Source organism: Octopus sinensis, linkage group LG13 (assembly GCF_006345805.1).
Source record: "Octopus sinensis linkage group LG13, ASM634580v1, whole genome shotgun sequence".
Lineage (NCBI taxonomy): Eukaryota > Metazoa > Mollusca > Cephalopoda > Octopoda > Octopodidae > Octopus > Octopus sinensis.
Genome location: NC_043009.1, coordinates 69,898,602 through 69,921,893, shown reverse-complemented (window position 1 = coordinate 69,921,893; position 23,292 = coordinate 69,898,602). Strand labels below are relative to the sequence as shown.

Sequence of the window (23,292 nt, the reverse complement as noted above, 5' to 3'; positions counted from 1 at the left end):
CAGAAACACCGGGCAAAAGTTTTCTACTACAGCTTCGGGTTTCTCATTGTCTTGCTGGAAAACTTGCGGCGAGTCCATCATTTCTATTCACACACATTCAACACAACCCATGCATATAAATAAATAAATAAACAAATAAATAAATAAATACATAAACAAATAAGCGACAACTGCAATAACCGAATGTTATTCGACGATAATCTCATTCTTACGATTTCTTCAGAAATAAAGCAAGAAAACTGTTTCAACTTTTCTAAGATGAAAGCAAGGACCCAACTGTCAGTTGGGGGACATAAAAGGAGAACGATATATATTGGATATCAGATCGATGTACAGGTGGGTGTATGGATAAGGGACCCTTGATCAAACGAATTTGCTGCTGTAATATGTCATATAACTGTCAGCGCATTATCTTCCGGTAAAACTGTCGTGTGTGTGTGTGTGTGTGTGTTACTGGTTCTACAAATAGTTAATCACTAACGCCTTCGCTCGTTTGTGTTACGTGTAGAAATCATGTGGATCTGAAACTGCAGATAGCGAAGTCCTTGGTGCCAAATACATGGATTACATTAATGAATGCGGTTGATCAGCAAAGCAATCATGCAAACTTCACGCTTCATGTATAACTGTTGACAAAAGTAACGGGGTTGCCTTACTAAGCCTGTCATTTTGCTTTATAAAGAAATCAATGGTCGTATTTTGTAACATGCTTCTTCTGTAAATTCGTCTGTGTGAAATCTACGGAACAAACATTTCCACTTGTTTAACGGTTCCTTAAATAGTTTTACTCCGGTCCATCATAGAATCAAGCTGTCACCTTTCGCCAAAAAATAAATTTCCACCTAACACTTTAAAGGACTGAACGCGATAACCTGTTGGTTGCCGTAGATTCAAAAATATCATCTCCATATCAATGTAACATTTACACCTCTGGTTATGAAAAAAAAAGGAATACAAGCACACACACACACACACACACACATATATATATATATATATATATATATATATATATATATATATATATATATATATATATATTAATATATCGATAAATCAGTTCTTAACCAAATTAAAAAAAACTATTAACACTTTTGAAGAGAACTGGTCCCTAGCTACATTTTGGCATAAAGAAACTGAAATTTGGTCCAGTAGAAAAAAAGTTTACGTCAACATTTGTAGCAACGTTATAGGAGAGTAAGTAACGCCATCAATCAAGTTCAGATCTAAATGATTTTTTTTTTAAGCAAAATAACCCTAACCCTAACTTAGCTTCAATGATAGAAGGATTTCATAGTTTTGATCCCATGGAACAAAAATATGTATTAAAAATATTGTGATGTAAAATATCAAAAAGATATGTTAAAAAATTGGATTTAAGTATAATTAACTTTTTTTTATTTTAAAAACAATCTATATTTTAATTAAGCTTAAATGAAAGAGCTCAATTCCAGGAATTTCATGGTATCAATCTCATGCAATGAAGTTTTTTAAATGAAAAAAGTTATGAGCGTTTCTCAAATTTGAGGGTGATAATATAGTTCTATACTTTTTTACAAATATAGTTCTATTGTGGGACTTTTAATATATGTCACCGGCATCATTGACATATTTTACAGATTATTAATTATCATAATAGCATAGCCTGGAAAAAATGTGGATTACATGGAAAAATGCTAGCAAGAGAAATAATATTCTTAAGATAAATCTGGAGATGTAGAGGACAAGTTATTACACTTGGAAAAATATAGGACAATGTATTACAGCTGGTAAAGTACAGAAAATCTTTTACTTACAATATTACAACTAAGGATAAAATTTAAAAATTAAAAATTATTTGATTTTAATTTACAAAATAACTTTATAACTAAAAAGGATACCATAATTTTGTTAAAACATTGACACACTAGTATACTTAAAAAGTGAGAACCAGAAGTACCGATATAACTGTTTTATGCAAAATACACTAGAATATATGGTAGGCAAATTCATTATGTAAAAAATAGACATTGGGTCAAGACTAAAAATGTGAAGACTTGGCAATAACTTAAGCAACAACTCAAGCAAATTTTACTGTGAATTTGTTGTTATCATCATTCATCATTGTTCGACCGTGGTCGAGACAATGGAATTTACCATGCTACGCCAGACTTCACGGTCCATCATGGCATTACGGAGGTCCTATTGCTGGATGCCTGTATCCCTGGAGATTACATCAGGGTAGGAGAGTGTGCGCCCTCGGGTATTGCAAGTAGATGGCTTCCAGAGGAGAAGAGTAGAAATTACTTCTTTTTCAGCTCTACAACAATGTCCAGCAAACTGGACTCTCCTACCTTTCACAAGAGATGACACAGGTGGTAGTTTCCCATATATTTGCATTTTGGTTGGATGGCGCTTCTACGAGAGATTTTGAGCTCTCATCAGGAGGCGAGTGTAGGTTCCATCCAACCGCCTCTCAAGCTTCTTTGATAACGTCCAGGTTTCTGAGCCATATAGTAGAATTGGTTCGACTGTGGCTTTGAAGATTTCAAGTTTTAAGTCTCTACTTGTTGTTATAGGTAGATTTTACTGTAATATATAACTAATGTTTGTATTATTCTATTTATTGTACTAATTATGTACTATTATTTTTTATAATCGCTTTTAAATTTCTAATTAATTAATAATTTTAAAAAATGAATTTATTTAAAGTGCAAAAAATATTTTGAGTTATTTTATATTTTTGATAGAAGTAACAAGTAATAACAAATAGAAGTAATAACTTATAACAAAATTTTCAGTTTTAATAAAAGCTAATATTTTCTAAAACTAAATATTTTATTTGAAATTTTATCCTTAGCTGCAATATTTTAAGTAAACATTTTCTTGCTCTGTATTTTACCAGATGTAATAACCTGTTCTGAACTTTTCCAAGTGTAATAACTTGTCCTGCACTTATCCAGATTTATAATCTTAAGAACATCATTTCTTTTGCTCGCATTTTTCCATGTAATATATACATAACAATAATAATATATATATATATATATATATATATATATATATATATATATATATATATATATATAAACGCACACACATACAGATGCAGATGTGGCTGGGCCCAGGTGTGACTAGGCGCAGCTATGTAGCAAAAAGCCTGCTTCCCAGGTACATGGTTCTATCTTCTCTCCCACTGCGTGACAACTTAGCCAAGTATGTTGTACTATAGCTTCAGGCCAACCAAAGTCTTGTGAGTGGATTTGGGGATTTGGTAAACGTAAGCGAAAAGAAGACCGTTATATATATATATATATATATATATATATATATATGTTTAATAAAATGAAGTAGCATGAAACAATTGTACTACTCTACCTTGGATATACTTGTTGCTTATTTTGATTATAATCACCCCATTGATTCATATGGATAATACCATACAAAATTCTGGTGCCTTTAACTTAAGTGCCATATTCATCTGAATCTAAGTTTTGCTGAACTTATATATATATATATATATTTCCTCTGTCTTTCCTTCTCGGGATCTTTCCTTCTCCTTTGTTTCCGACGAAGAGCTCCGCTCGAAACGTTAAACCCTCCTTCTTCCCTTCTTTCCTGAGCGTCAACTAATACTTCAATTGTTCCACGTCCTCGCGTTGCTGTGTTTTTTTTTCTGTGTTTTCTTGTTTGGATTAACTATATATATATATATATATATATATATATATATATATATACGTGTGTGTGTGTGTGTGTGTGTGTGTGTGTGTGTGACCAGTTGAAATGTGTAAAGAATATTTGAAACCTTAAGAAAGCTGTTCACTTTGTTTTGTCATAGAGAAGTAGTCTCGCTTGGGAGAAAATTGAGTGAAAATAGAATGGTCAGTTCCGAGCTCCTAATGATCTCTGGTGGATGCCTGCATTTCTAAGTTGTCGTCTTATAACCAGAAACCAAAGAGAAGCAACTGTGAACTGATAAAAGATTAAGATTCTTTTGTTAATAATTAAAAAAAATGAAATCAAAATAGTTGAGCAAGGGCTGCATCTGTTGCATTCTTTTCAGGCTTAGAGAGATCGATGTTATTGGTATTTAGTTTAGCACTGTGCCTGCCCTTAAAACTGCCCTTTGATTAGACACAACGGTGAAAAGGATGGCGGGAGAGTTGCCTCTGATTTTTTAGTGCACGGATACGAGGGAATGAATAATATTTAGTGGGCATAGAAATCTTTGAAAACTCTAAAAATATTGCGATCACTCCACTTTCCATTTATTAAAAGCAAATATAATTATATGAGGCTGATTTTGCATGTAACTCTGCCGAGTTCAAAATCTCTCAGCCTATTATTATTATTATCATTATCATTGTTGTTGTTGTTGTACATCCTTGTGAAAACTTACTCAAATTACCGTTTCTAAATATTGAAAATTTGAAACAGAGCATCGAAGCCCAAAGTAATTTGTGTCTGAATCTTTTAATCCCTAGAACATAGTAAATTTAATTATAAATTTAATAATATTTTGTTGCATTCCAAAGAGCTGGGACATGCTCAGTAGTAAATAATTGGTTTACACTTTCATCTTTTGTACAACTATATTGCAATTTGCATCGCATCTAATGAAATACCGGCTGTTGTGTTTGCATGTAGATTCCATGCACATTTTTCTCTCTATAGCTTTGCAACATGTAACATTTTATTAAATACCTGAGTTTCTGCCTGTTCAATATTAATATTATGATTTATGAAATGATTCTTTCAATAGAGGTTCAATTCCTGGCTGATCTATTAAATGATTCACTTTAACCTGTTATTTGATGAAAGTTAATAGGAGAGGGGGAGGACAGAACCATGCTGACGATCATTTAAATTGCCGCTCTCATATAAATATTGCGTGAAACTGCTATCTTGGCTTAATGCCTCACCATTCTAACATATTCTGTTATATATATAGCCATATCACTTAGCCACCTCGCTCTCTCCACACATACACACATTCACGCACAGATATAAACATACATATGTATATATATATATATATATATATATATATATATATATATATATATATATATGTGCAGAGAGAGAGAGAAAGAGAGGCGGGCACATACAGACTGATATTCAGACAGAGATAGGAAAGACAGAAGCACGCATCCAGTGAGCTCGCCATCACTCTCCTTCAGTGTATCTCCATTGCTCTAAATGGCTGCCTCCCTACTTTCCTATCCGTTCATGCTAACGTTATCATTATCTCTCAGCAAATACCATTTTCAGGAATGTAAAGCATCAATTTCGGACTCACTTCTCCTTTCAGTTTGTCATTCCAACCATATTTCCTTACATTTAAATCTTTGATTCTTATGGTAAAGGCGCATGTTTCACACAATCTCATTCTACACTCACTCACACGACTATGAAACCGAAAGGGATAATGACACCTCTACACATCCCATTGATAAAGACATGTCAAGGAATTAACTTTAATCCCCATAATTATCATAGCTATCATACCTGTCAAATAGTCATATGCACCCCATAAGAATCTCTCCTTTCATTCCATCAATGCGAGGAGATGCAAGGATCAAGTAATAAGGAACTTCTCACTTTTCTTTTGAGCTGATTTCGTTTTTTATTTAGTCTCATGTCAGCCTTAATTGAAAAACCTTTGATTGAAGACTTCCAACCGAGACCTCTCCTTATCTAAATATGTCTACTCTTCAAATGCATTCCGTCCGTGATCATGCTGTCGTTTGTTTTTTCACGCACAATATATCTGGGCCATGAGTGTTTATTGAAAAAACGTTAGTCTGGGACTCAAGGGATATTCGGTTCTTGTTTCGGTCAAATTAGAAGACTCTGTAGATTCTACTGCATCATTAGCTCGACAGACAGCATGTGGAGGAGGAATAGAATAACTGGAAAATAGTAGCTTGTGCAATTCTGAATTCAAATCCCATCATGAACCTATTGGCTTTTCTGTTGTTTTCAGATCGATAAAAAAAAAGGGCCGAGAAATACTTCAGTTTATCTAATCAAATCTAACCCTCCCCATACCCCGTCATCGCCAAACAAGTGCTCAATTCCTACCGCTAGGGAAGATTCAACTCTTCGACACTTTAATGTCTATAAGTAGCTTACCTTGATGAGTTACCCTGTTGCAATGAAATTTCTGGGTTTAATCTTCATCCAAAGTCGCAAAAAATATGCTCTCATGGGACTCGTTTCCATAGTGAAATGCATATATGGATATAGATGCCTTTCTAACCTACGTTGTATTGGGACTTCAGGAGCTATACTCAACTAAGAACAGAACTAAAGAATGAGCTTTTACGTGTTCAGCCAACATGCTAGAATTAGAAGCCAAATCTCTTACAAATCATCATCGATTTGCAGTTGATGTCCCGATCGAGCGAAGGAACCTGTTACTGTTTTTTGTGTTTTTATTTTTTTTAGTTCTTTTTTATTCGGTGACAGGAACTCAGAATACAGAGAACTGGGACAGACCTGCAACTCGCAGTATCTGTTCCAATGCTCTGATTAATCCACAAGTGTACTCCACACTGGGATTGGTAATTTATTGATGAATCCCGTAAAAAGGAAAATTAAAATAATCCTCAGAAATCAGCAGAATGTGTCCACAATATGTTGAGTCGGAACAAATCCTGCTATCCGAAGCTCTAGCAATTTTGTCAGTTTGACACCTTAATATTCTGACGTCTAGAAAAAAACTGAAGAGTCAAGTGGGACAGGTAGAACGGTCATTGGTCTGCTGGACACGGGCCAAAATAGCACTAAAGAACAACGAATGAAAATAGTCTCAAAATTTGCGGGATTAAATACGTTAAGAGAATTAATACTCTTTAATTAATTCTTACTTAATCGGTCAGGTTCTGAAATACAAGTCTCCAGTGACACTGGCTAAGAAGAAAAAACCTGAATAAAGAACTAGTACCATCAGGATAAGAATATTTTGGTCTAGAATCGAGATTAGAGTCTGGTAAAATCTCGCATCTTTAGAATGGGTCTTACGCAAATTATGATTACAATAAGAACTTCCATACGAGCAGAGCTGATGAGGGATGAAACTCTTTTAAAAGATGTTCACAGAATGTCATCAAGTTTCCTCAGGACTTCAGAGATTGGTGGAAGAAAGTGTGGAAGTTCTCTTTAGGCAGAGGATCGAATCAATGAATACTTGGTCTCTGTTAAAGGCAGTGAAAAGGCCAGGTGGCATCAAAAAGCTTTATTGCTTTGTTTTCCTCTGGTCATCACACAAATATTATCTTCATCTCTTCTCCATCAGCACCACATTCATATCACTTGGCACTCTACCCACCACCCACATCATCATCTTCTCTTCCACCACCACCACTACCACACCTCTACCATATTTCTCTCCTCTCCACCACCGCCACCACCGCCGTCATCTTTCTCTCCCCTCCTTTGAAGAGCAAGATTCCGAAACGTTAAACTTTCCATTTTATATGCCAATCAATATTCTTTCTGCAAACTATTCTTTGAATTAATTGCCGACCATGGACCCCCCCCCACTCGCTGCTTTTTCTTCACTTCCAGACTTTACGCTACAACTATTTCATATCGTTCCCGCGCTCTCACTTTCCAATCTGTTTTTACCAACATCTAAATATTGAACACTTACGCACACAAACATCTGCCCATCAACACACACACATACAGAGAGGGAGAGAGAGAGAGAGAGAGGGAGAGAGAGAAAGAGAGAGAGGGGGGAGAGGCGGGGTAGCAAACAGTGATACACATTTAAATTATAAAGAACAAGAAACGGACAAAATCACAAAAATAATCTTTGTACTCTAAATGCCTAAATAAAGACAGACTGCTAGCACCACCACTACGACCACCACATCGACATCATGGTTAGTTAGAGACTTACTAGATTCTGGAAGCCAACACGTGACTCTACATGATCGCTTGATCTGCTATAAATCATAACTTAAGAAGGCAGAAGAAAATCTCCCCCAAGATAAAAGAACGCATTATATAATGTGATGGATTCATAGTATTTCAGTAAAAAGCGAAATGGTCACGACTGGGATGGCTTTGATCGTAGGTTTGTTCGACCTAGGGCTGAACAACAACAAATAATACTACCACCATGATGGAATTGAATTTATCAGCTTCAGTAAGATATTTTCTACCCCCCCCCCCTCCCACCATTCCCACTTCTACTCCACTCCCTTCTTCACAGCCTTTATTGATCTCTCTCAGCCTCACTCCATCTCCTTCCTGTCAGGAATTTTTAAGTTCAGCTGAACAAACCAAACCGATTTCTAATTGGCTATATGTATGTATATACACACATGGATATACACACATCTATAAATATGTGTGTGTGTGTGTGTGTGTATGTGTCTATCTATGTATGTATATATAGGGTAGGGTGCAGGTGTGTCCCCTTATATAAATAAACGCGGGGAATTGAAACAGCTGGGCATTTGATTTTTTTAGGTCAATTTCCACAGATTTAAACACCACACCCGAACCCACCGTCGTTCTCAGCACCACTGACTGCTCGAATTGGTACATTTATATCTCCCCATGCACTGCTTACTACTCACAGCTACCAATAGAGCTGCTGCTGCTGCTGCTAATAGTAGGTATGACAGGGTGGTAGTCTCAGTAGGCCAGTACTAGAACGAGAGTGCCTTGCTTTATAGAACGGAGACGTGTCTGATGTGGTTTTAATTTCTCTGATCTTAGGAAATAATGAGGCTGGTCATGGGTGGAATGTCTTTGAATTAGACATAGTAGCTGTAGGGGCTTACGATGTAGATGCAGCGGTAGAATGCCTGAATATGCTGGGTGCTGGTGACAAGCGGCGGCGGCGTTGGTGGTGGTGATTTATTATCATAAGATGGTTGGTAAAGTCAGGGATGAATGGGAGGAGTAGGAAGAGGTATGTGCCAAAATCGTTAAAGCACCCCATGAAATACTTGGTGGCATCAAATGACGTTATCCTAACGTTCTGATCTCAAATCTCTCAAGGGTCGAACTCGCCTTCGTTTACGACGCCCACAAAATAATAATTCCTTACATAGACAGAAGGCCATGAATTTTGGGGGCGAAGAAAGAGTCAGTCCGAAAGAGTACACACGATAATGAAAGGACTTCAATTCAAGATGAAAAATATTGATTATATTGAAACGCCAAACTTTGCTTGACGCACCCACAATTCCCTGCATGATTAAATATAACAATTTATAGGTGCTGGCATGGCTGTATGGTAAGAAGTTATCTTCCCAACACCATGGTCCCGGGTTCATCCCCACCTGCCGGGCACTTTAAGCAAGTGTCTCAATGTAATTTCAGGCTGACCCAAAAATTCCGAGTTGAGGGAAGCTGAAAGCATGTCAAACGAAAGCACCAACAAAGAATTATCCAAAATTCTTACTGCCACCATTTTAATAAACTCTCTCTCTCTCTCTCTCTCTCTCTCTCTCTCTCTCTCTCTCTCTCTCTCTCTCTCTCTCTCTCTCTCTCTGTATGTATATATATATAATATATATATATATATATATATGGAACATGTGGAAAGGTTAGACCCAGGAAAACGTGGGCCGAAGTGGTGAGAATGCATCGACAGATGTTGGGACTCACAGATGGGCTGACAGGGGACCGAGACCCCTGGTGGTTTGCTGTGCTTGAAAAAAACATGTTACGCTAAGTAAAAGCGTGGTTGCCCTTGCATACAGGCTCATCCCTTGCAACCCTTTCCAGCTGAGCATCCTTAATCTTAGGGGCTCGTAGGTGCTGGTGCCACATAAAAAGCACCAGGGCCGGGGCTGCGTAAGAGAACCCAGAACCCTTTGTAAAGTGGTTGGTGTTAGGAAGGACATTCAGACGATGAAACCCTGCCAAAACAGACAGCTGGAGCCTGAACAGCCCTTCAGATGGTCAGCTACTGTCAAACCGTCCAAGCCATGCCCGCATGTAAAACGGACGTTAAATGATGGGGATGATGATACAAACATACAAGTGAAACAAGTACAAGTTCAACGATAAAAGATAGTCCAAGGTGGACTTTACCGGTTAGCCTCCATCCGGGTATTCTAAACTTACCAGTCTTTTACTGAAGTGTCATTAACTCCATCTTGTTCCCGAATTAATGAGTACGTTTTAAAACGCTTTAATCATTCTGTTCGTGGTTGAGTTCCGCATCTCTAAGTTTAACATTGGAAATTATTGCTCAGATTGTCTGTCATCGCTCCATGAGCGATGAGACTTCTGGTGTTTATCACCAGCTCCACCAAGAAACGGCAGACATTCCAGTCGTGTAGACGTCACTTATTCTGTAAAAATGGCTGAGGTTATACAATTCAATGCGTTCTTCTCACTATTGCAGCCCCTTCGGTTCTAATTTATTATTTTTTTTTAAATACATTGAAGCTAGACACTAATGCGAATCGCAACCTCAAAGAGTTGAAAAAAAAGTTTGTTGAAATACAAGATATGTATTAGCGACAAAGCCCGTATTGATGCCGAGAGATAATACTTATTCCTGCTTGAACGTGGATGTTCTGTAAGAACAAGTTATACTGCAGTAGATACCATGAGAGAAACTCTCATTTTGGATTTTGGTGCAAAAATATTTTGTGAGGGTGTCTCTCGAGGGATCTACCGCAGTATAACTTGTTCTAACAGAACAACCACGTTTAAGTGGGGGGGAAATACTACCTCTTGAAATACATGAAATTGTCACATTAGGAACGATGCATTGCATAATGTGATCCCAGATACATTTTCTGAATAAGCGTTGGGTTTGAGACGGATGGTGTGTCTACTCGATCAACGCTAACTGGACGCTGCCAAGTTTTCTTAAAAGTTGGTAATTTGCCCTCTCCCCCCCCCACACACACACAACGGCCCCTCCACTCCGCAATGAAATACGTTTGTGTATGTGTGCGTATGTGTATGTTTTCCCGCGCGTACGCGCGTTTTTGTTTACATTTTAGCCAAGTGGTAAGGCAGTACCTTTGACCTGTTTACAGAAGCCCCGAAACGAGTGGCTCGGAGATGAGAAGGTGTCCTTAGACCGGAAATCTGGTACAAATGCTTTCAATGGAACGGACTGTGAGGTGTTAGGTTGGGTTGTTAAACCATGGGATAATCAATTCTTTGACAGACTTTGAACTCACAACGCGAAGTGCTGGAATAAACACTACAAGACATCCTGCCACGCCATCTTACAGTTCCGCCAAGCCACTGCGCTCAGGGCTTGCGATGCCTTTATCGACTCCTAAAAGCAAAGGAACTCGCGCGCACACACAGACACACACACACACACACACACACACACACACACACACACACACACACACACATCCCTCTATGTACGACAACTCTTTTTCAAGCCTAGCATCTGCACAATACTTTAGCAAGAAACAGATGTGTTGCCATGGTCACGAGGACTCACTGCGCGCTGGAAAGGAAATTTGAGATTGCTGAAAGACTTGATGGGAGAGTGAAAACCGAAGACAAGTTAATCAAGTGCAAGAAGTCATTTTGTGGAAAAATAAGGTTAAAGGAAACCTGATAACTCGTCAAGTTCCACTCAAAGCTAATATAAGAAGGGAGGTGGGGTAGATTTTATGGGGTTGGTAGTTGTTGTAGTCGTTGGGTTTCAGGTTGTGTTTGATTGAGCAGATTTATGTTCAAAGATACCCCAGCCCTCACCATCTACATGATTGGCAAAAGTGGTTGTTTCTGTACTTAGAGCGAGAGTGGAATGGATTTATTTAGCTGTTATTTCTAGCATTTTAAACAACCACGTTGAAACCAGGCTGCTCATAAATTTGGCAGCATCTGACGTTCTGCATCAAAAGCTGATCTGAGAGTTTCTCTCATGGTTTCTACCGCAGCAAAGGTCGTTCTAACAGAACATCCACGCTTAAATGGAATACGTATTAAGCTGTAGGTTGTGGTTTTAGTGGCGGTGGTATTTGATATTCATGATGTATATAGATGGACACACACACACACACACACATATATATGTATATATATATATATTCTGTTGTGTCTGGGGAGAGTAATTCTCTTATAGTGCCTTATTATTTTCGTTGTGTCTTGCAACCTTTTCAATAGTCTTGACTATTGAAGACTATTGAAAAGGTTGCAAGACGCAACGAAAATTTTAGGAAAATAAAAATAAGAAAAACGTGGAAATTTTACCGGTGAGTGTGTTAAATAATAAGGCACTATAAGAGAATTACTCTCTCCAGACACAACAGAATATTCTTCTACAAACGAACTCATATAAAGAATCTTGCAAACCAAATCTAAAAACGAAATATATATATATGTGTTTCACTGGTAAGATTGGTTTATGGGATTACCCTGGGAGAGTTCTACGCATTGCGTTTATGAAACTTTGGTAAGTGCCAATTACGAAACACTCGACTCTTGAATCACTATGTAACTTCTGGGAATAAAAAAAAAATAATGAACGCACGCACATTTATATTTGTATGATGTATGTATGTACGTGTATCTGTGTGTGTGTGTAAGTACTATATTCTCACACATATTTAGGATCGCAGACGAGGAGGTGACTCCTGTGCAGAATACTCTTTGTTCAAATGCTCGCTCAATCAGTGCTCATTTCAGACTAAACAACAACAACGACTTCCACCTGAGACTAGAGGAAGAAACTATTTAATTGTTCTAATTAAAACGTCTGACGACGGTTTTATGTTCGGCTTGGTGGCCATTTCTCATCACACACAAGCTCATACGCAATCACACAAACATGTACACACACACCACGCTAATATAATCTATTCACTAGTCCGGCAACCAAGCTTAGCTTTAATTTTTTGTTGTGAGTCTTATTTTTCTAAACTTTATTTTCTGCAATTCACCAAAAGATTCATCAATTAGTTAAACATCTGAAGAGAATTCAAAATTTACAATGGACGCTTCTTTTATTGTTTTTTGTTTATACTTCAGTTAGCATCAGGTTCTTTTGTCTAATTTCTTCTACATATATATTTCCAAGTAAGTTATATATATATATATATTTATATATATACACACGCATGTATGTACATAGGTATAATGAATAGAGCGATAGAGACGTGTGTGTGTGTGTGTATGCATACAGTCACCGTCTCTTCCACAAACGTACATTATATACATATATATATATATACATTCATACGCATATGTATGCGCATATATATATTTATACATATGGAAAGCTGCACACACACATACACACACACTTATAATGTCTTCGTTTTTTGACATTGATCTTGAGCAAGGTTAAAGAAAATAAAGAGCTAAGAATAACAATATCATCATCATTATCATCATCATCATCACATGAACACACAAAAGTTATCTGAAGGAAATATAAAATATAGAAACCTCTAAAAATATTTTCATTGTATTTCTTGGCTGATTCTGAGACTTCAATATTTAAATTTATTTTTTTTACTTAAAGACTTCGTATTACGATTTCTCATCAAAGCATGAAATTAAAAGAAACCAGTTCTCACTCTCCCTCGCTCTCGTATCTCTCTCTCCTTCTCTCTCCCTCTCTCCATATCTCTCTTCCTCTCCGTGTTTCTCTTTTTGCATTTCTCTCAAAATCTCCCAGTTTATAGAAATTATTCGTTGTTCGTAATTTTGTTGCTGTACACGCTCGCACGCGCATAAATACCCACACACTCAACCACAAACACACTTAAATATGCCCTTGTATATATATATATATATATATATATATATATATGTGTGTGTGTGTGTGTGTGTGTGAGTTGCGTGTGTGCATACGTATACATATGTATGCACAAATATATGTACATATGCACATACATAGAGAGACAGAGAAGGGGGAAACAAAAAGGAGAGAGAAGTGATCTAAGCTGAGAGAAATAATTCTGGGCAGTCAATAGTTTGTATAGGAACAACAAAGAAAAATAAACGTGAATCTAATACAAAACCGCATAAATACTTGGTGCACTGTAATCATGTCCTCCTGTAGAAGTTATGCAACTATTCCCATATTGGAATTAAGACCAAAACCGCCTGAGAAGGGGAGAGAATCCAAAGAACCAAGAATTTCCAAAACTTGATATGGCGTTAAGGAAAAGGACAGGTTTATAATCTGGAGATAAGACTGTCGTACACACGTGTTCCTGGCTAGATTGCTGTCATCAGCTTGGCTATTGTTCCACCTTATCTCCAACACCTAAGGAACGGTGATAGATATAAAAAGAATAGAACCCATCTGACCCTTAGAAGGTCATAAATAACTCCTCCTCTTCTGATATGGAGCGGGAAGAGTTTGGCATTTGTCACTTGTGATATATAATCTAGAGGCGGAGGATAATTTATATTGCACGGTATTTGATATACCTAAATCATTGTGTGTGTGTGTGTGTTCCATGGAGTACTCAAAAGAAGCCATAATTTTGCATCATTATTTTATTCACTTAGTTTTACAGGTTTACACTTTTATCGCCTTTCAAAATATTCTCCATTTAAAGCAATGCATCGGTCCAGACGCATTTTCCACTGTTGGAAGCAGCCCTGGAACTCTTGCTCAGCGATGCCTTTTAATACCTCCATCGTTTTTTTTTCTTCACCTCTTCCCCATCAGCAAAATGTTTCCCTGTAAGGACTTTTTACATTCGGGGGTCCAAAAAAAGTCGCTGGCGGCAAGACCGGGTGAATAGGGAGGGTGGGTAAGCGGAGTCATGCCATTTTTGGTTAAAAACTGTTTCATACTGAAGGTGGTAGGCGCAGGCTCATTGCTGTCATGAAATCAGCAGAGGTCGGGGCGTTTTCGTCTCACCACATCTCGCAAATACTTGAGAACTGCTTTGTACAATGTCTGGTTAACAGTTTGACCAGGAGGACTAAATTCCGTGTGGACAATTCCTTTCGCATCGATGAAACAAAATCAGCCTCGTCTTCACACTGAACTTCCCTGGACCCGCTCTTCTGGGGTGTGATGACATTGAATGTTTCCATTGATTTGATTGCTGCTTCGTTTCCGGGTCGTAGCCGTAGCACCAGATTCCATCACCAGTGGTGACTTCGAAGAGAGGTCCAGATCAACTTCCAATTGTTCTTTCAGTTCACGGCACGGATTTAGTCCTGATGACTTTTGATGTTCCGTAAGGAAGCGAGGCACAAATTTTGCTGCAACTCTTTTCATTCGTAATTCCTCGCTCAGAATTCCTTGGTTGGAGCTCCAGGACACAGCAACCATACCAACAAGGTCATCAGTAGTTCGACGACAGCTCTTCAAGACCAGTTCATGAATCTTCGTGATATTTTCATTCGTTCGGGAGGTCAACGGTCGCCCTGAACGCGGTTTGTCTTCAAGCAACACGTGTCCATTCCGAAAGCGTGAAAACCATGCATAAACTTGTTTTGTTCATAGCAGCGTCCTTGTAAGCTGTTTGAAGCATGGCAACTGTTTTGGCTGCCATTCTCCCTGGCAGAAAACAGAATTTCACGGAAGCACGCTGTTCTTTTATTCCAGCCATTGCTGTTTTACACACACACACACACACACACACCTCTCACACAACTGGTTTTCGTGACAGATTATCAATCCGGGCAAAATAGTATATAATATAAGTAATATATAAATATATGCATATATACATACATATATGTACATACCTGCATATATGTATATATACATGCATGTATGGGTACAGGACATCAAAAAAGCGGTGAACACAATGAGAAACGAAAACATAAAAACAAAATCATAGAAAACGAATTTTTTATCGAACAAGGGGAAAAAACAGAGAAACGAGACAATCAACATAAAGAACATTCCCCTTCATCAGTTGTCCCTGTTTCATCTGCTCCCCGTTTCGAAGGTTCTCTGTTCGTACACCAGGCTAAGAATATTGTAAACCCATGCTTGTGTTCCAGGTATATTGGCTTATACACTGTGATATACAAGAGAAGGAACACATAAACACGGGTCATTTTATATTTTCCTTTATTGTAGTAAATTTGACTTAGAGATGTTTCCAGTAGTGACTTTAGGTTCGTTATTGACAGGTTTCCTCAAATAACCAGAACTGACTCTGACGAGAAAATAGCATTCATTTTCTGGGTCATTCAATTTTTCTCAACCGATCAATGGGCCGAATGAGTAAACGTATCAATAATGAACCTGTAATGATTACTGGAAACAGTTGTAAGTCAATTTCTGCAATAAAGAAAAATATGTAATGCCCAACATTCATGCCTTGCCTTTGATATATATATTATATATATATATATATATATATAATATATATATATATATATATATAATGTGTGTGTGTGTGTGTGTACATATGTGTGAGTATGTATATATATATATATTATATAGAGAGAGAGAGAGGGAGAGAGAGAAAGAGAGGGAGGTGAGGGAGAAATAAATGTATGTTTAAATGTATGTATATTTTCCATTATTTCCATTTATTTCCTGCTGTAGTTTTTGTTGTCATTGATAATATTTCGATCGTTCTTGATGCTGCAAAAGAAACTCTCTCTCATCCCCCATCCTACCCCCACCTGTTCTCTATCATTTTAGAAATCGTTTGTTATCCTGATTACTAGAAAGCGTTGGTGATGATTGTATAGTCGTTGCTTTTATTGCGCTTACGTTGGGGTGGTGGCGGCGGCGGCGGCGGTAGTGGTGGTGGTGGTGGTGTGTGTGGCAGTAGCAATGATGCTACCCAAGTTATTTGATCTTCCCTAACATCTACATTATTATTATTATTAGTAGTAGTAGTAGTAGTAGTAGTAGTAGTAGTGGTAGTAGTATAATCTGTCAGTTAAAAAATGGTAGCAGATTATCTTATAAAGCAGTTTATCTAAATTCATACTTAAAATGTAATGACTTCTTTTGTTGGTAAGGTTATTAAATGCAAACACACACACACACACACACACACACACACACACACACACACACATACATACACACACAAGCGCACAGATATAGAAATACATACAACGTATGCAGGCAGACACATAAAGTCGCTCAAAAGTAAGTATGCACATACACACATACGTATTATATATTTACAAATATAGCTATATATATTTATATGTACATGTATGTATATATATGTGTGTGTGTGTGTGTGTGTGGTGTGTGTATAAATAGATAGATACACATAGGTACATATATGTATGTGTATTTAAATTACATGTGGAATGTGTGTGTGTGTGTGTTTGTGTTTCGTGTGTAATTAATTCCAAGGGTACGGATTTGTCACTCACTATCCCACTCTGATGAAGCGTTACAGGATTACACTAATGATACACTTGTCTGTGATTGGCTCACATTCAGGAGTAGATAATTCACAAGACTGGGATGTGTTTCTCCTACTTTCTGGTTAGCGCCTCCTCCTTTATTCTCCTCTCCTTTTGAAGTATTTCAAAGCCCACCAGTCTTTCTGATGGGAATACTCACAATATCAGGCCAGGGAATTTGGTTCCGTGTACTAGTTTCATGCGGCTGTGTATTTAGCAGAGCATCACACTAGCATCGCTGAATATTCCATGCTTCATTGTTTAACATTCAGCACATGGTTTTCGCCCAAATCCAGCATCCATTCGTCGCACTTCATATATACACCTTCGCCTATAGTAGACATTTATCTATGTATTCCGATTAAAATGTTCTATATGTTTACACACAAACACACACATCTCCGATTTGCAGATGATATCGTACACATCGCTGGAACTATACATCAGCTGCACACCGCTGGCGAGACGCACACTCAAAACTCAGCTGTCAGCCTTACACTGAACCACAGCAAAACAAAATTCATGCGGTTTCGAATCTATCACAATGTCGAATTGAGGTGAGGAGCGATGAAGCTGAGGAGATAACGGAATATGTCTATTTGGGAGGCGTACTATGTACCGAGATATTTACGCTGAAATCTGGAGGAGAATAGGGTTGGATAGAAAATATTTACTTCGGTAAAAGATGAGCTCAAAGTAAAGTTGGACACCAGAGTACGTGCCAGTCTCTTGAGTAGCACTGTCTTAAATCCGGTCTTATATGCAAGTGAGACGTGGAAGAAGGAAGATTCTCGATTGAATGTGACGCAAAGGGCTATGGAAAGATCCTTGCTAGAAATATCAATGTCAGAGCCTGTGTGAAGTAAGATAATTCGAGATCGAAGCGGCGTGAACGACGCGATCGCAAAATCCCCAAAGCTCAATTTCCACTTGTCCGGATATGCCGCAGAAATTTACGGACAATAGGTTGACACGCGCAGCTGCCAAGTTTAATCGCAGAGATCTTTCATTTCGTAGTAGCGAGGATTCAAATGTCAAATGCTCGGATTTGACAGAATTTGGAATCCGTTAACAGAACACATTCGAATACACCGGAAGCAATTTAAAGAGGCTCATGTGAAGCAGATCCCTTGAAGTCCCCATCCAAAAACTCGCTGCAACAACAATTTCTTTATATTTCCATGTTAAACTCTATTTAGTTACAGAGAACAATAGAAGTATTCTGTTGACATTTTCAAAGCAACTCTGATTAGAAAGTAAAAATTTCAAATTAAATCTGTTTGAAAACGGCATTGAAAATCTTGCGAAATACTGTTTGCGTTATCTGCTTTAACCAAACAACATTACGTAGTTATAGTCAATGTTGCTACTTAAATATTTATTTAAATATTCACCTACATATAGCCGCTATATAAATATTTTCCTAAATATAATCTTATTTTATAAACATTTACCTGATGATTGCAGTGAAATATGAAAGACGATGTGGAAAATACAAACAAAAACACAAATAAACAATGAACTGTGGAAAGTCGGCTCTGATGGAGATTGATTAATATGTATTTTCTCTAAACACATTTACCAGATGTGAAGTATATATGTGTACATCTGTGCGTGTGTGCGTCTGTCTGTCTGTGCATATTCTTAGGCGCAGACGTGGCTGTGTGGTAAGAAATTTGCTTCCCACCCACATGGTTCTGGGTTCAGTCCCACTGCGTGGCAACTTGGGCAAGTATCTTCTACTATTCCCTCGGCCTGACCAAAGCCTTGTGAGTGGATTTGGTAGACGGAAACTGAAAGAAGCCTATCGTATATATATATATTTATATATATATATGTATAAATATATCTGTGTGTGTGCCTTTGTCATCACCGTTCGACAACCTGTGTTGGTGTGCTTACGTCCACGTAACCTAGCAGTTCGGCAAAGAGACCGACAGAATAAGAACCAGGCTTTCAAATAAGTCCCGTGTTCAATTGTTCGACAAAAACACTCCATGGCTGTGCTCTTTCATGGCCGTAGTTACATGATTGAAAATAGTATATATATAAATATATATATCGAACCCACAAGAGTAAACAAGAGACACAAAGACAGGCAGAAACAAGGAAAATGCCACTTGTATTTGGACACTCTACAAATAAAAACTTTTCTTTTAATTTTTCTAAATTTAATTATTTACTTGTTACAGTTGAAAAGGTCTCAATGACTAAAACCGGTACTGAAATGTTCTCTATAAAATTATTTTAGCATTTTCTATCTTGACTTGTTTTTCCATATATATATATATATATATTATATATATATATATATATATATATATATATATATATATATATATATATATAGATGTTACTCAGTTTCACGTTCCCGTTCGTTTATTAACAAAAGTGTCTGACGAACGGGAACGTGAAACTCTGAGTAACAGCTTTTGTTATATATATATATATATGCATGCATGCATACATATATATATATATATATGCATACATACATACATATATATATATGCATACATACATATATATATATGCATACATACATACATATATATATATGCATGCGTACATACATATATATATATGCATGCGTACATACATATATATATATATATATATATATATATATGCATGCGTACATGTACATATATATATATATATTATATATAATATATATATATATATATCTACATATATATGTATATATACTTGCATATATGAGTACAGGATATAAAAAAAACTTTGAACACAATGAGAAACGAAAACATAAAAACAAAAACATAGAAACGACCTTTTTTCGAACAACGAAAAAAGCAAACAGAGAAACGAGACATACAACATAAAGAACATTCCTTCTTCAGTTGTCCCTGTTTCATCTACTCCGTGTTTTTCGAAGGCAAGGACAATTCGAAGGCAAGGACAATACGCGACTTCATTGAAACGGTCCTTCCCGCAAAGCAAATTAAATAAAATTTGAGATTTTTTTGCGGAGGGTGAAAGTTTTAACAAGAACAGGACGGTGAGAACAAAACAGTAAAAACAAACGGTCAGGGCTGTTGTGTCAAGACGATAGAAACATTATTATAAACGCTAGGAAGACGAGCTTATGAGAGGAGACAGTATAATAATAATAATAACAACAACAACATCAATAACAGCAACAACGCTAATAATAGTAGAATATAGGCAAAGTTTAACAATATATGGAGGAAATATTGTGTTACTTTATCCATATTTGGAGAATGAAGGAAAAGATAAGAGAAAGAAGAGCAGGTGTTCTTTTATATTACCAAATATTAAAGACTTAAATATGTTATACATTGTTCCACATTCTGCGTGAGAGAAAGCAATTTTCGGTTTGTGTATTTGCCGGTTCACTGTTTGAAAATTGATGCATATTTCGTTCAATATGTGATTACAAAAACACAACCTAGGCATTTAGGAATATTTCATCAGATGAAGTAATTATTTTGTTCTCCCAAAACTTAATTAGGCGTTTGTTTCATGCTTAAATTGTGATGGTCTAATAATAAGGAAGCCTGTAAGATGACTGTAATTGGTACACGATTCCGTACTCAATTTCTTCTGGCCTAATAAGTTGGGAGTCTGTGTTACGAGTGTAGCGAGTACACAGTTCCGTATATTTAGCTGGGAATGAAACGTGCAGTAAATCACACATTTCCTGTTTAATTATAAGTTTCGATGAAGAGGTGTCTGTAAATAAAGAACGATGATTGAAAGCGACAGATGGGAAGAGGAGAGAGGGGATGCAAGATGGAAGGAGGCAGCCGACCGCTTACTTATACAACCTTAAACAAACATATACAAATATGTGTGTGTATATATGTGTGTGTGTGTATATATATATATATATATATATATATATATATATATATATATATATATATATATATATGTGTGTGTGTGTATTTGTGTGCGTTATATTATTAAGGCCCATAAACAATCACTAGTTGTTGGTTGTCTATATATTTCTTTTTATTCTCCCAATTTTTCACCGAATCACGTGTCTTTATGGGCTTTGATATGACTTGGAAAATATAACAATAAACTCTTGCAAAACAAAATAATGTGTTTGGGTGGATGGGTAGGGGGTTGTGTTTGTGTCTAATTTAGTTATAAGGATTCGTTAGAATCAGGACACATCAACACTTAGAGCTATAGAAACGGCTAGGTACCATAGAGTGCAGTTTGATAAACAAGATCAAAGTCATCAGGTGTGGGTAAGATACTGTAGCTATGCAAGGACCAAATCCAATCTCAGCCATAGACCCGACTCACCAGTGTCGCGTCTACCCATTTTCCCCTTAAAACGATGGAATGTGATTTGAGGAAGGCTTGATTGCTATTTCTAGCAGGTTGAATGGGCTCTTAGTTCCGTCTACTTTCTTTGCTAATGGATTCTGGAATGTGAACTGAATGTGTGTTCTGTGGGTTTGATTCGTGCTTTCTGATTTTGTATTTTTGTTATATATTTATAAATGAATGTCTGCATCTGCATTGTTGTTGTCGTTGTTGTTGTTGAATTTCGGAGTAGTGTTTTTATTGTAGCTGTTCGAACAAAAACTAAAAAAGAAAGAAAAACTGAAAAGAAAAATTGACCAACGACGTTTCCCTTGCGACTATTCGATAATTCGTTCAGACATTGTCATAGGCCGATATCATCGAAGGTATTCTAATGAGATTGCTAGAAACGACAGGTAAATGTTCGTTTTAAAAGAACATCTTTCGTCTTAAAGGAATGATAATCCTGGCCTGAACATACCAATGTTTTGTTCTTCTATTGGTTTCCGCTCTTGGACGATGTGACAATATTAAAGCCAGAATCTTTACTCCATGAAGAAGATTCTCTCAGTCCACTCTTGAACTAGAATTTTAAGATTCTACCGAGAGATTTGGGATTTGAAGGGGACAAATTTGTTTTGAGGTTGAAAAAATTATTGATCCTAGTTCGAACCAGTGTTGCTAGATTTAGTTTCACTTCTATTCTTTTGAAACTGTTTTAAATTTATTGAAAGCTTTTATTATTTTCCCATGAACTTTATTCCATACAAACTATATTCTTCCTATCATTTGTGGCAGGAAATAGAATGAATCTAGTGAAATATTAAGTGGGGTGGGGGTGGGGTTTAAAAAAGGAAATTTGAAATGAAGAAAATTTACGAGTCCACTTCTATTGGAAAGTTAACAGAAAACTGTTTCAAAATTCGGAATTGGGGGCGGGGATAAATAAATGTTGTTTATTCTGTATTATAAATCAGTTTTGTTTACAAGAAAAGTATAAACGACCCATGTTTTGATAAGCTCAAGTTTTAATATGGATTTTCTAAAGCCATCAATTGTATTTTCAAATCAGCGTTGCACTTAGAACCTGTTGCTCCGTATAAGTGCACCACAACAACCCGTTTGGAAACCACTGCTCAAGATTATAAGTTTTTGTTTTTTATTTATTAAACCAAGCATTTATTTTATCTGCAGTTTCTGTTTATAATTTGAGGAAAATGAGCGGCAGAATGAAAATAAGTTCGCCTGGCCGTCGATGAAAAGCTATTTGCGCATGGATCTCTTCGATTAGAGTTGACATTTATCTAAGCAGCAACAACAACAATTTAATGATGTAATACATGCACACATTCTGAGAGACGCAGAAAATTCAATAATTTCTGATTTCCATCGTTACAATATATTCTTAATAGATTTCTTTCGGCTCTCTTTAACCATCACGTATGTAGAAGTGTGTGTGTGTGTTTACGCACGCGCATATGTATGTGCGTGCGTGCGTGTGTTTGAGTGTGCGCGCGCAGATCTTTTCTTTCTCTGGAATATTTGATTAAGAGGTATTGATATGGTGAAGCTTTTCCAAAGAATTTGATTCCAATTTAGATGTCTTTACTGGATTCTATAAAATTTTACAATATCACTTAATATCCTTTCGCATTTGTAAATGCATGCATCAGACGTGCATGCACATATACA

At 36.8% G+C, this 23,292-nt stretch overlaps 1 protein-coding gene across 1 annotated transcript in view; it reads left to right on the top strand.

Moving 5' to 3' along the window:
• Window positions 1-23,292, top strand: part of LOC115218654 (cubilin) — a 397,234-nt gene that overhangs the window by 6,380 nt on the left and 367,562 nt on the right. The window lies entirely within an intron of this gene.